Source organism: Hibiscus syriacus, unplaced genomic scaffold, assembly GCF_006381635.1.
Source record: "Hibiscus syriacus cultivar Baekdansim isolate YM2019G1 unplaced genomic scaffold, ASM638163v2 tig00116959_pilon, whole genome shotgun sequence".
Lineage (NCBI taxonomy): Eukaryota > Viridiplantae > Streptophyta > Magnoliopsida > Malvales > Malvaceae > Hibiscus > Hibiscus syriacus.
The window spans coordinates 2,517,110-2,531,982 of NW_024063485.1; the positions used below are offsets into that span (position 1 = coordinate 2,517,110).

At 34.1% G+C, this 14,873-nt stretch overlaps 1 pseudogene; it reads left to right on the forward strand.

Moving 5' to 3' along the window:
* Positions 1 to 104: 104 nt before the first annotated feature.
* Positions 105 to 3,185, forward strand: LOC120189825 (annotated as a pseudogene).
* The last annotated feature ends 11,688 nt before the right edge of the window (positions 3,186 to 14,873 follow it).

A 14,873-nucleotide genomic window follows, 5' to 3' on the forward strand; every position in this document is an offset into this window, starting at 1 on the left:
GTTTGGTATCTTAATTCTCCACTTCTAAGATTTGTGAATTACAATTCATATTTCAGGAAGTTCAAAACTCTGCTTTTTTTTCTTCATTAAGGCTGGTCCAATAATGGAGTCCGAAATGCAAAATGGTGTGAAACAGCAACAACCAGCGCAGAGGATACAAATATACCCATCCACTACCATTGGAGTTTCCCCCTTTTGGATAGGTGCTCAAATTAGATCTCTTTTACTCACAGTTATGGGCATGCATTGAGTCGATACATGGTGCTTTAAATTTGATATTTTGTTTTGCAGCTAATTATGAAAGAGATGTTAAGAAGTATTGGGATCAGTTCTACAGGCGGGATCAAGATAAAGTTAGTCCTCTTGCAGTTTTGTTTAAGTTGTTTTCACCCCTTTTTATATCTACTAAGGTCATTGTTGAGATGTTGTGTTATTACTTAAATGCACTACATCTACTCCCCAAACCCAGATTTTGGACTGGCTGTTAAATAATGTTAAATGCTATAATAAATACCTAAGGTTGAGGATCGAATGTTACTAAATTTCGGTTTAGTCTTTGTACTAGCAATGGTTGTGACAAACAACAAGGTTCTTTTTGGGATCACTTCGAAAAGCTGCAACTTATATAGAACCATAGCTACAGGAATTTTATTATGTTCTTTGGTATAGTGATTTTGAAATTGTTTAATTCCTATCGTTTCAGTTTTTTAAAGATCGACACTACCTGGACAAGGAATGGGATCAATACTTCTCTGTGAGTCGAAGCTAACTATTTTCTTCTCTTTGTTTTTGATTTTTAAAATTCTTCAAGGTTATTTGTTTCCTTTTTTAACTAATTTTTTTATTATATCAGGGAAGCGGAAGAAAAGTTATTTTGGAGGTAAATCACTTAACATTTTCACTTACATATTATTCGTTTAATATCTATTTTATGGTAAATAAATAGACTGCCTACTAATACTATTTTCCTGAGTTTGAATCCGCAATAAGTTCTCTGTTAATGCTAGGTTATTTGGAAATGAACTTGTTTTAATTGAGTTCGAGTAAATGAGAATAATGCTAAAATTTTTGCTTTCCCTATGAATTCTTATTTTATTCCTATAAATGGTCTGGTAATCCTATTCGAGATGCCCTTATTGTTAAAGTGAATGGTGTGGCAAACCTTGTTGAATGTTGGTCACTATATATGGTAGAACTTGACTTTATTGTTCCTTATAGTGTGTGTTAAGTAGTTCCCCTTCTTGTCTAAGGTTCTTAAATTCTCATGTAAGGTTTTGTTGAAAACATTTTGATGTTTTGATATAACAAATTAAGTTTAAAAGAATTTTAAGATTTTACAAATCATTTTCAAAGTATACTCGATTCAATTATTCAAATATCAAAATATTATTCCAAGTTTTTCAAATTTCAATCCTTACTAAAGTGTAAAATTGTGTTTTATACTTAAGATATTTTTGAAACAATTTTCACAAAGTATTTCGAACAAAAAATGAGCCAAATATCAATTTTTCAAAGTAGTGTAACGATGCACCAATAAATGCATCGATGCACCCTTGAATAAATTGAATTTCAAATTCATTTTGTGTACCGATGCACAAGGCATGAATCGATGCACTCCTAAATATTTTGAACACCGAATGCATTTTGCGTAGCGATGCACAGACTATGCATCGATGCACTCCAGCTTGTTTGAAACATCGAATTTAATTAGTGCACCGATGCACCCCTAGTGTACCGGTGTACTCAGTCTTCCAACGGTCGAAATATTTGAATTTTACACATAGTGTACCGATGCACCCTGCCTATGCATTAATGCACCATACGCTCTCAACTGTTTTATTAATTGTTTTCACACAATAACGATTCTATTGACTCCACTAATGATCCCCAACGTTCATAAGAGATCCAAGGAGTATTTAAACAAGCTTAGGAGCCATTGATCAACAACAATTAAGAAGAGAATTGAGAGAATCAAAGAGAAAGCATCAAACCTCAAGTTTGAGCATTTCAAGCCTATTTTTCATTCAATATTCATTTTGCTTTCAAGAACACTACTTGTACTCAATTGTATTATTCTCAATTGTATTATTCTTGAGTGTTCTTTCTTTGTTCTAGAATTGTACAAACAATCTACCTTATGAGGTTTTTCTTGTAAATTTGTAAATTTGTGTATTTCTCTTTGGGAGAGAGTGTGCTCAAGAATTTGAGGTATAATTCTTGAGAGAGATGTAAGGATACTCTTTGTCCTCAAAAGAAAGAACAAATTAGTGGATTTGTTGGAAATCCTTAGTGTTGATAGCTAAGGTAGTAGACGTAGACTTTGGTTGAGAAAGTCGAACTACTCTAAATTTCTGTGCAAATATTTTCAATTTTCTGTAAAAGCTTCCACCAAAATGTTTATTGCCAATTCACCCCCCTCTTGGTCGATTCATCGATCGATTAACTCAACAGGTTTCTATATATTATAAAACTAATGTGACCTTGGTAATCAGGTTGGATGTGGTGTTGGAAATGATGTATTCCCTCTAATTTCTACATACCAAGAGGCTTTTGTTTATGCATGTGACTTTTCACAACGCACAGTTAATTTGGTTAAGGTTTAGTTTCTTGTCCTAATTGCTCCATTTTTTATAATAGGAGGCTGAGTTCCTATTATTTGAAAATTCAGTATGAATAGGTATGGCAGCTTGAATGAATTATTTTCCCATATTATTGTTGGCGCATAAATACTTCGATGAGACTCGTGTAAGTGCTTTCGTCTGTGACCTGACCACTGATGACCGTAACGAACATATTCTTCATGCCTCTGTCGATGTTGTAACCATGGTATTTAAATAATCATTTGGATATTTCATTATCTGACATGAGTGCTCATGTATTTTTTTCTATCAACGATGGCTGACATTATAAGTAGATTTTTGTGTTATCTGCAGTATCGCATAAAAGATGCCTTTAGTCTTACAGAATATCAAAAAAGTTCTCAAGGTCATTGATAATATTTTTGCATAATATCAATATTTATAAATATTTCTTATCTACTTTGCTTTTAAAACTAAACTTGGTAACTTTCGTCATTATCAAATTTTTTGTTGTCTTTCCAGCCAAATGGTCATGTGTTGTTCCGAGACTATGTTGTTGGTGACCTTGCTCAGGTTGATCTATTCACATATCGTTTAGAACCATAAAAAAATTGTTATTATCTTGATTCCTTGGGGCCCATCAATGTCCATCAGTAGTTGAAGAAGATTATTGATGCGTAAGTAACATAAATTATCGAAACATTATAGTATATTTTTTGATATATTTCATCAATTTTTATAGGGCAATGATATTGTACACTGCACAAAGTGGATCTAACAAAAGGGTTAGCCTCAATTGGATCAATGTTTTGGTGAGGACTTCGATCATTCCTTGTTTAAATTGCAGCTTTCATTTTGACTAATCGTTTATTGTAAACTGCTTGTAGTGTCCCCGTCAATCGGAAGGTACCGAGTGTGGATATTATGTTTGTAAGTTCATGAAAGAGATAGTCGAGAACGGACTTGAAGTGTTGGTCAATAAGAATGTAAGCAAACTTTTCTTATACACCTCTGTCATATCATACATACACATTAGTCATACAACTATCATATGGACTTGAAGTAGGATGCTATTCTAAACAAATTAATGCAAGTAGGAAGTTTTACTAATTAAATGTGTAAAATTTATTTTTACATATGCTTCAAAGAATGCATATTTAAAATTGATCATTTTAGTACTCTTTGATAGTTATATACTTCACTTTAAATAAGTATAAATTATATACTTATTTCATATTTTTTACTTAGGTTGGCGATAGGAAGGAAGAATACACGGATGATGACATTGGTGATATTCGCAAAGAATGGGTATCTTATGTGGCAAACTTTATTATGTCGTGATATTTTGTATCGACGTATGATTACAATAGTTTTGATAACTTAATGTTAATGTATTGTATGCAAATGGATTGCTTATATATAATATGATATATATATTTAGTATTATTAGACATTAAATGTGATTTAGTTTGATAACTTAAGTTTTGTTATTATTTTAAATAAGAAAATTGATAAAAAATAATTGAAAATATTATTATTTTTACCGTATTATTATTATTAACTATTGATATAGGTAAACGTAGTAGAAAAATATAACCGAAAACATTATTTTTATCGATTTTTTTATCGCTTTTAACTATATCGGTAATTAGAATCAGTCTTTTTTTTATTGATTTTATTATTTAAATAATAACAAAACCAATAACGCCTTATTTTTAAGGTATCGTACTGTAGAACTTTCCACAGCCGGGAGCATGTCGATTATAATCTGGAAGCTTCAGCTTTTCCAGTTACAACCATCTCTTTGTATATAAAAAATTGGAATTAGTTGTAAAGAAGATAAGTAATAACAATAAAGTTGTATCTTATTTTCTATCTTCTTAATAGTTTTCAGCGGCAACTTCTGAATTTGATAAACAAATAAAACAAACATGCTTTCAACCCTCTAACACAAGAGGAAAGTAAAAAACAGTAGTCGAAAACCAAATTTAAACCACATAGATCATCTCTTGTGAAACTAATGGGTAAAGGAAGCCACCACCATCACCCTTATTTATGGAATCGCCGCCGTTTCTAGTAGCTAATATCACTCGCTGTCACCGTTCTTTCCCACAACACTCGCCGCCGTGTTGCTTCCACCGTCACCGTCAGAACTCATCAAAGCTACAATCTCCTCCGCCATTGCTTTCTGAGCATCAAAATCCTTGTTATCATCTGCTTCAAGAAATTCAGCCACCAATTTGTCGACGGTGTTTCCCACAGCAAGCATCTGATCCCTATCACTCATAAGCATCAAACGCTCTTTTTCCTTGGCTTCCATTGCAGCTCGATCGGCCCTTAGCTGCTCTTTCATTTCCCTTATTCTTTCTCTCTTCCTTCCCAATTCAGCTTGGGAGAGAAAGATGAATAAAATGGGGAACAGATGTGATAAATAGAGAATTATAGAAACAGAAACCTGAGTGATGATTTTAGAAATTTGAAGAAACAAAGATGTGATCATCGGGCAATGTAGAATGTTGGAATTCATGAAACGAAGGGGGGAAGATAAGAGGTGTGATTGAAAAGATGCCCCTGCAAAGTTTAGTAAAAGATAAGAGCTGGATTTATCCGAGCTCTAGATACAGGAAGATCTCCTGTATGCCTCATCAGAATCTGAACGGTTGTCAGTTGTGCTTTTACTATCTTTTTTTCGTCAGTTTCTCACAACTGAGTTTGAGCCGCAATTCTATGAGAGTTGTACATTTTTAGTCTAAAACTACTTTTATTTTCATTGCTTTTTCGAAATCAAAATGTGTTTCCCAATTATTTTAGCTTAAGTTATCTACAAAAGTAGTTAACTTATCGAATTATTAAGTTGTTTTATTTTTAAAAATTTTATTTTTTAAGTTGAATTTGTTATTTTTTTTTGAATAAATCAAATTTTATTATCCAAAGAGCAGTGTTCTGCTACAAAATACAATCAACCAATCAATACAAAAGAATTATACGTTGCTATTTCGTTTACCTCAAATCATTAATTTCGTTAAAAATGTCATGTGTAAATTACATATTTAGTCACTCGATTACTTTTATAGTTCTATTGTCACCACCCATTATTTTGTTTTTCAAAATAATCAATAAACTTGAGTTTTTATTTCATTTTAATAACATAATTCAATTCAATTTATCTTTTAAATTTTGTAAAATATAAATAATTCATTTACATCACGTATTTTTTATTCAACATATAAATTTAATTTATAATAATAAACAATACTATAACGTAAATAATAAACAACATATTAAGTTGTTTGTACTTGAAATTTTAATAAAAGAAATATTGAATCTTAAATTAAAATATCACAAAAAAATTAAGAAATAAAAATATGAACGGATCATTATTCATTCGTAAATATATATATGTTTAATAAATTTCAATCTCATATTTCGAATAGGATTAAATTGAACACTGCATATATATATATATATATATATATATATATATATATATATATATATATATAAAACGTTCATTGTTGATTACCGAATAAGTTCAAAGTTGATTTATTAAAAAACAAAAACTCGATTTCCAGAGTAAAACTCGATTTCCATACGAACATTAAAGTAAAACTCGATTTCCAGGGTTCAACCCTACTCACTGTAGGTAACATAATTATGCGATTTCCAGAGTTGTGGGTCTCGTTGAACCCAAAACTAAAAGCATTACAGGAAAGGAACAAATAAAGGAGAGATTTAAAAAAATAAAAATTTAATGCTCTTTATAAAATACAGACATTAAAATTCTCTAAATTTATTGCTTTTGTAGATACTCATTTTTGTCCATAATTTTTTTTTTATTTTATACTTATATATATATATATATATATATATATATATTAGTTTACAAACGGTTTTTGAAAATGTATATAATATATAGTTTTTTAAAACACTTTTGAGAACTATAAAATATATAGTTTAGAAAATATTTATATATTATATAGTTTTTTAAAAATTATTTTGAAAATATATAATATATAATTTTTTAAAACATTTTTAAAAATATATATATTATATAGTTTTTTAAAATGTTTTTGAAAATACGTATAATATATAGTTTTTAAAAAACATTTTGGAAATTTATATATTATATGTTTTTGAAAATATGTTTATATATATATATAGTATATTATTATTATTATTATTATTATCTTTATTATTATTTATTTTGATTTATTTATTTATTCATTTTTTTATGTTTTTTGCAAGGTTCTAAAAGGTTCAAAGTCAAGTTTCAGGTCCAACATTGGGCCTGACCCAGCCCAGAAACAAAACCCGAATACTAGGGTTTCATCTTCATGTCACAGCGCCGCATAGGAGGGAAACAGAAAGTTCCAGAAGCATGAACGCCAACAGTCACAAACAGAACTAGATTTTCGGCCGGGGAAATCGGGACTGACCCATCCCAAAATCCCCAGTCAACGACGAGTATACCGTGATAGCCAGAACTAACAGGCCATCGGTGGGGGTATAAATACCCCACCACCACAATGACCAAGGGGACAGGAACAAAGAGTAAACCAAAGATAACACTATCATCATCGAGAACCCACAGAAAACCGAGAACCCATAAGGGATTCGAACCACAAAACCATCATCATCAAGCCACGATGAGTACACCGAGAATACATCAACGGTGCCATAGAGAACAACCATCAAACGCGCAATAGAGAAATACCGAACGAGCCACAACTAAATACAACCAAGATCGAAACCAACATCAAAACATCGAAACCACGAAAGCCAAGAACCACAAGACACAAAGACCAAACACAAACACAAGAGAAACAACGCCCACAACAGTCGAGAAATACCACGAAGAACTATCGGAAGATAAAGGTGCTCGTCGAAAAAGGTGAGAACTGAGGGGTTTTCTTTAGATCTACGATTATCGGGGCTTATTTTGGAGATTTGGGGCTTGGTTTTGGGTTTACGGGACCGAGGGGCTCATTTTGGAAGGTATTTAGTTTTTTCCGGCCACCATTGTCGGTGGCCGGCACGACAGAAAGGCCATCGGGCTGTGGCCAGCTTCGACCGGGGAGAGGGGTTTTGAGAGCGTTGAGAGAAGAGAGAGTTGTCTAGTTTGAGAGGAGATGTAGAAGTGAAATGGAATTTGGGTTTGTTTTGGGTTTTATATTCAACACGTGTACCCATAGGCTGACCCGCATTCGATCCGACTTGACTGAATGGATCCGCGTGTTTTAGTGGTAAAAGGGGGAATTGCGTTTTTGTCCCCCCGTTTCTTTAAACATTTCATTTTAATCCATTCACCTCAATTTAATCCAAAATTCTTTTGAATTTCATCCTCCGTTTTGATATTATTTTAATTCAGTCCTTTTTTATGCTTTATTTTATTTTATTTTTTTATTATTTATTTAATACTATTTTTATGTTATATACATTTTTTATTATTATTTTTTTATTATTACTATTACTATTGTTATTATTTTTATTTTATTTTTCATTTTTTCTAATTTTTATGTGTTTTCCCTACATTTCATTACGTGTGTATATGTATGTACATTATTCTTATTCTTATTTTTATTTCATTTTTCCCTTATATTATTTATATTATTTTTTTATTTTTCTCTTATTGTTTTATTTATTATTTTTATATTTAGCATTTTTTTATCTGATTCGGCATTTCGTGAAAAATCTAACATTTTTATCTTTTCAAAGGTCTCTATTCAACCAATCAAAGGTAAGTAATTCGAATCGGGTTTTTAAATTTTAATTTAAATTTCAAATTTTCGCAATTAAAGACAACCGATGAATTAATTGGTACCGAAAGGGCGGTTCAAGGGTGCTAATTCTTCCTTGACCGTAACTGACTCCCGAGCTCGACACGTTTCGGGTACAATGCAGATCAGGTAAGATGGTGTTCGATCTACCTAATATCGCTTTAAAATGATTGGTGGCGACTCTAACCCAATCAATTCAAGTCGAAGCCCAATTCTGGGGCCCAACCGAAAGACGACCGCGACAACTTGGCAATTCTGCTGGGGACAGGTAAGTGAGTCAAGCCAGAATTAATTTTCAGTTTTTTATGCGAAAATAGTAAATTTAAAATTTAATTTATTTATTCGATTCCAATTAGTTATCTTTGATTATTTTTCAAATAAATAGTTATACTGACTTTTTTTCAATGATTTCAGATTTTTGAAAAAGTATTCATTTCTGGCTCTATACCGAGCTCCAAACCCTTTTTAAGTGGGGGTAAAAGCGACGCATTCGTGAGAATTTATTCTCCGCACAGGCCTAGCAAGTAACCTTCGGGATTCATATACCTTAGGTCTTCGTGTGAATTTATTCACCGCATAGGCATAAGGGAATGTTTCCTCTCGAGTTTAACTTAGTCCATATGAGCTTGTAATGGGCATAGGACTAAGGGTCTAGCAAGCCCAAGGGGGAACCAGCAAGGAGAACTCGAGTACCTTTTTTAGAACCTAAACCAGGAGACTACAGGGAATTAGAGCCCACCCCAAAGCCTCATTTCAAACCCTAGGCTATTTTTGAGATTGTTTCCTACTTTATTTTCTGTTCAAAGCATGTGAACTATAAATTTTTGGGGTTAGGACTTGTTCAAAATCAACATACGAGATAGAGATCATGTTCGGGTAGGAATAATAAAAGCATGCTTGGGTAGATATCATGTGGGGTAGGACTTTTATTTTCATGATTGTTTTGATTATTATCTTTACCTCACTAACTTTTTTTCATTTTTGTTCTCTTTTATTTTATTTTCATCATTTACATCATTCAAAAGAGGTGTTGATCCACCAAAAATGTGTTCGTTAAACGTAAATAATATGCATTAATGGACAAAGGGGTATGGTCATAAAAGACTCGGAAGGGACCGGGTTCACACCAAGCACGTCAAAAGTAAACTTTTCCAAAACGGGATGACGAAAGTTACAGGGGAAAGACAAGAAAAAGGTTACTGACCCGGAGAGTCCTTTCGAAGACTATGAGAAGAAGATGGTGAAACCTTAGCTGAGATGGATGCCATTGTTGACGAATTCAAGAAACAAGCAAATGAACTTCAGATAGATCTTAACGATGGAGGGCTTCAATGGCGTTTCTGTTATAGAGCAGACTCAACAGAGAGAGAAAACTGGAGATACAACCATTCGAGACTTCCTGGGGCAAGTACAAAAAGTAGCTCAGAGAGGCTGAAGCAGTTCGACAGGGTATTCAGTCGGTAACATACATAGGTAGAAGGTGAATCAACCTATCAAAAGCTCTTCGGGGTCTAGAAGACTTAGTGGTTTTTTGTCTCTTAAGAAATAACATTTTTTGTCCCCAATAAAGATTATTTACAGTAATAGACACATTTTTGGATCAGTGCCTCGAACATTTCATGCATCATGCATTCTTGCATATTTCACATTATTTTTTCTTGTTTTCTTTTTTTCATTACATTAACTAACAAGAGATGTCTCATAAAAAATGATGAAAGCAAGGACACACCCGAAGCATAAGTTTTTACGTCTGAGGGTACATCAAAAGGAGCCATGGCAAGTGAAATGATCGAGAAATGGGAATCAAATACAGATGAAGGCCCTAATCCTCGACATTCCAGAAATAGTGGGGCATCCTAATGAGGATTTATTCCATTTTGCAACATCCTGTTTGGACTTTTTTTTTAACCTTCTCGTATTTGTTTTTGTAACTTTCTTTTGAACTTTGACATATTTCATTTTATGAGGATGTTTCAATGAATTTATGCTGAGCATTGAATCAAATTTACAACTAGAAATTCTTTGAATATCAGCTGAATCAAAAACTCTGTAAATGATCGGAATTACAAATTGTTAGGATTTTCGGAAGCTCGAATCGACAACCGGAACGGTTTGTAAAGAGGGGTTGGAATGGTTTTGTGTTTAGGGAGTAAGGAGATTGAAAAATAGAGAATTGCACAGCGATTTATAGTGGTTCGACTTTCTCAATCAAAGTCTACGTCCACTACCTTAGCTCCTCACCAAGGATTTTCCAACAAATTCACTAATTTGTTCTTTCTTTTGAGGATAAAGAGTAACCTTACAAACTCCCTAGTTTTTCCGGGCTGAACTAGAACCTTTCCTTAGCTTTTACGCGGGCTAAGCTAGAACCTTTACCCTTTACAAAAGGATAAGAAATGTAAACAAGAAAACCTCTCTAAGGTAGGTGTTTACAAGATTGACCTCACAAGAACAAAATATATACAAGAGAAAGATGAAATAAGAATGAAAAATCCTTCTCTTGTGTTTGATTGCTTGGATAGTTGTTCTATTATTTCTTCAATTGTCCTTAGCTTGTATTTATAGCTTGGAATATGTTTGAAGTCATATCTAGCCGTTGGGGATGTTTTGGAGCCGTTTAGGAATGATTTTTCTGCAAAAATAGATTGTCTAGAATGGGGGGAATCGATACCCCTTCATAATATTTAAATATTATGACCGTTGGGCTGATGAACAGTGAGGGAATCGGTACCCCCTTGGGGGGAATCGGTTCCCCTTTTACATACTGGAATTTTTGAGCCTCGGGTACTGTTCAAACATTTTGCATATTATTTTTGTGCTCAATTTTGAATAAATTCAATTAAGTCCAAATACATTTTGTAAATTCAATTCAAGTCCAAAAACCATTTTGCCTTAAATTGTTATATCGAAACATAGTTCAACACAAATCTTTGACATTGTGACATGGTTAAAAAATAACAACCTTTGATTTTACCCAAAAAATACGCTCAAACATCGTACCCTTCTCTTGCAAATAACCGATATAGACTTCTCCTCTCATAAGGGAATAAAAAGAGGCTTAGGTATGTATAGGTGTAGACAAAATGGGGTATCTTTTGCATATAACATTACTATACTTTTTGTTTAAGACGTTCAATGATGATAATGATCTTTACAGATGGAATAGTTGAGTAGGTGAATCTAGTTTAGGTCAGTTGCTTGGAAATTGAACTATAAAAATGAAATTTTTGAATTTCAACAAACACCTAGACTATAATAGGTTCTTCTTGACAATCTTAAGAAATTAAATCCGTAAAGCTGAGCTATTCCACTAAGGCAATTGGTTATAGAGAAAACTCGAAAGCCCTGGCTTTAAGAATAGGTTACATTCAAACCATGGCATTGCTCGAACACTTGGTAATTCGGTGTTTGCTCTACTGTTATTGTAAGACTAAAGACTTTGTGATGAGATGAACCCTTCAGTTAACCTGATAAAAATGATTATAATATTAAGTTGTCCCTCTAAAGCAATTGGTTAAACGCCCAGGCTTTATGGATTCGGATAGCTAGTTAACGGCAAATTAAATCAAATTTATCTAAACAAAAAATTTTCGGTAATAATAGACTAAGGGAGTTAAGAAACACCTATTATAGTCAATTTCACACGAGCACTCAACAATTTCATTTTTAGACTGATATTTCCGCACTACCTTTGTTAGAGGAGTCTACAAAGATTGAACAAATGGAAGATCTAGTGATTGATAATGCTAGTTGCGTCATTTTATCCGCATCCAATTAAAATGCCAAGCCAAAGAAAAAGCATGTTGCAATAACCAAAAAATGACATTTTTTATGGCTGAAACCTTAGAAAATATGAAGCCAGCTTAAAACCAACTCATCCATTTGAACGTTTGCCAAAGAGCTATAACTCTAAAAGCATGGAAAAGCTATTGATTCTTTTGATATTCTTTGAACTCATGTTTATGATTCGATTGCGAGCCTGGATTATGGGGCAATGTTTTATAGAAATTTTTACATTTTTAAATCTTTTTTCTCTTCCCCCCTAAAATAAGAGAAATAAGAAAAACATTTTCAAACAGGACAGTCCCAAATGTGAAAGGTCCTGGAAGGTGCTAAGGCTCATTTTTCCTCTCTTGAAGAAAGAACGAACAATGTCAAATTTTGAGCATTTAACAAGACAATCAGTCCGAACGAACAATGCCAAATTTTGAGCATTTCAGAAGATAATAAGTCGGAGAAATCAGATAGAACTTGTGACATTACCAATAACCTAAGAAGAAAATGGGGCATGGTCGATTCCAAGGACAAGACCAGCAGACAAAAATGAGGCTCCATCCAAGGGAGAAAAAAGAATTAATTCATGTTGCATGCATCTTAGACATACTTAAGAGCATCACATTTATCATGTTTAGCATACATAATTTTTTGCAGCGTTTTGAGTCAAGTTTCAACTTCAAGACGAAAGATACTCGATTCATAAGCACATTCAAAAGTTGATGGTAGTTGCTTGACCTCACAGGGAAGTGGCGATTGTCTGACGACAAAACAACTTTCCGAGTCTCGTTCAGAGTCAATTTCAAATTCACAGCGAAGGATATTGAACACGAAGCGACACAATTTGTTTGCAATTGGATTTCAACTCCACGACGGAGGATATCCAACTCAAAACCAACTTTCTCAAGATTGGATTTCAACTACACGAGAGAGGATATCCAATTCAAGGCTCAACTTCAGGAAGAAGGGGCCATCCACGATTTCAACTCCATGACGGAGGATATCGTGCCCAAAAATCCACGATTTCAACTTCACGACGAAGGGTATCAGGCCCATATACACAAGATTCGATTTCAACTTCACGATGAAGGATATCTAATTCAAAGCTTAACTTCACGGCGAAAGATATTAGACTCGAAACAATACAAGCTTGGATTTCAACTTCATGACGAAGGATATTCAAGTCAAGGCTCAACTTCACAACGAAGGGGCCATCCATGATTTCAACTTCACAACGAAGGATATCGTTCCAACTCTAGATTGGATTTCAACTTCACGACGAAGGATATCCAATTTAAAGCTCAACTTCACGGCAAAGGATATTGGACTCGAAACAATACAAGCTTGGATTGCAACTTCATGACGAAGGATATTCAAGTCAAGGCTCAACTTCACAACGAAGGGGCCATCCATGATTTCAACTTCACGACGAAAGATATCGTATAAACTCTAGATTGGATTTCAACTTCATGACAAAGGATATCTAATTCAAAGCTCAACTTCACGGAGAAGGGGCTTCCCAATTTAATTCAGAGCCAATTTTAACTTCACGGAGAAGAATATTGGACCTGAAGCAACATTTATCTTTTGATTGGATTTCAACTTTACGACGAAGGATATCTAATTCAAGGCTCAACTTCACAACGAATGGGTCATCCACGGTTTCAACTTCACGACGAAGGGAATCGTGCTCACCAGAAACATTCATATTTAGATTGGATTTCAACTTCACGATGAAGGATATCCAATTCAAGGATCAACTTCGCAACGAAGGGCCATCCACGGTTTCAACTTCACGACGAATGGAATCGTGCTCACCAACAACATTCATCTTTAGATTGGATTTCAACTTCACGATGAAGGATATTCAATTCAAGGTTCAACTTCACAACGAATGGGCCATCCATGTTTTCAATTTCACGATGAAAGGAATCATGCCCACAAGCAACAATACCATCCACGATTTCAACTTCACGACTAAGGATTTCGTGTTTATTTGTAGCATAACTCAAGGCTAGAAGGGTTATCTGCCAACAAAAAACCTTTGAGTTCGACTATGCTCAGCTCAATGGCATAACATTTGCAGCATAACTTAAGGCGAGAAGGGTTATATGCCAAAGACCCTCGAGTTTGACTACACTCAACTTTGAGGGCACATCATTTGTAGCATAACTCAAGGCTAGAAGGGTTATCTGTCAACAAAGAACTTTGAGTTCGACTACGCTCAGCTCAACGACACATCATTTGTAGCATAGCTTAAGGTGAGAAGGGCTATTTGCCAAAGACCTTTGAGTTCGACTACGCTCAGCTCAATGACACATCATTTGTAACATAGCTTAAGTCGAGAAGGGCTATCTGCCAACCAAAGACCCTTGAGTTCGATTACACTCAGTGTCGAGGGCACATCATTTGTAACAAAACTCAAGGCTAGAAGGGTTATCTACCAACAAAAGACCTTTGAGTTTGACTACGCTCAGCTCAACGACACCTCATTTGCAGTATAACTTAAGTCGAGAAGGGTTATCTGCCAACCAAAGACCCTCAAGTTCGATTACACTCAGCTTCGAGGGCACACCATTTGCAGCATAACTCAAGGCTAGAGGGTTATCTATCAACAAATACATTTGAGTTCGACTACGCTCAGTTCCAAGGCACATCATTTGTAGCATAGCTTAAGTCGAGAAGGGCTATCTGCTAACCAATGACATTCGAGTTCGATTACACTCAGCTCAGAGACAAAATA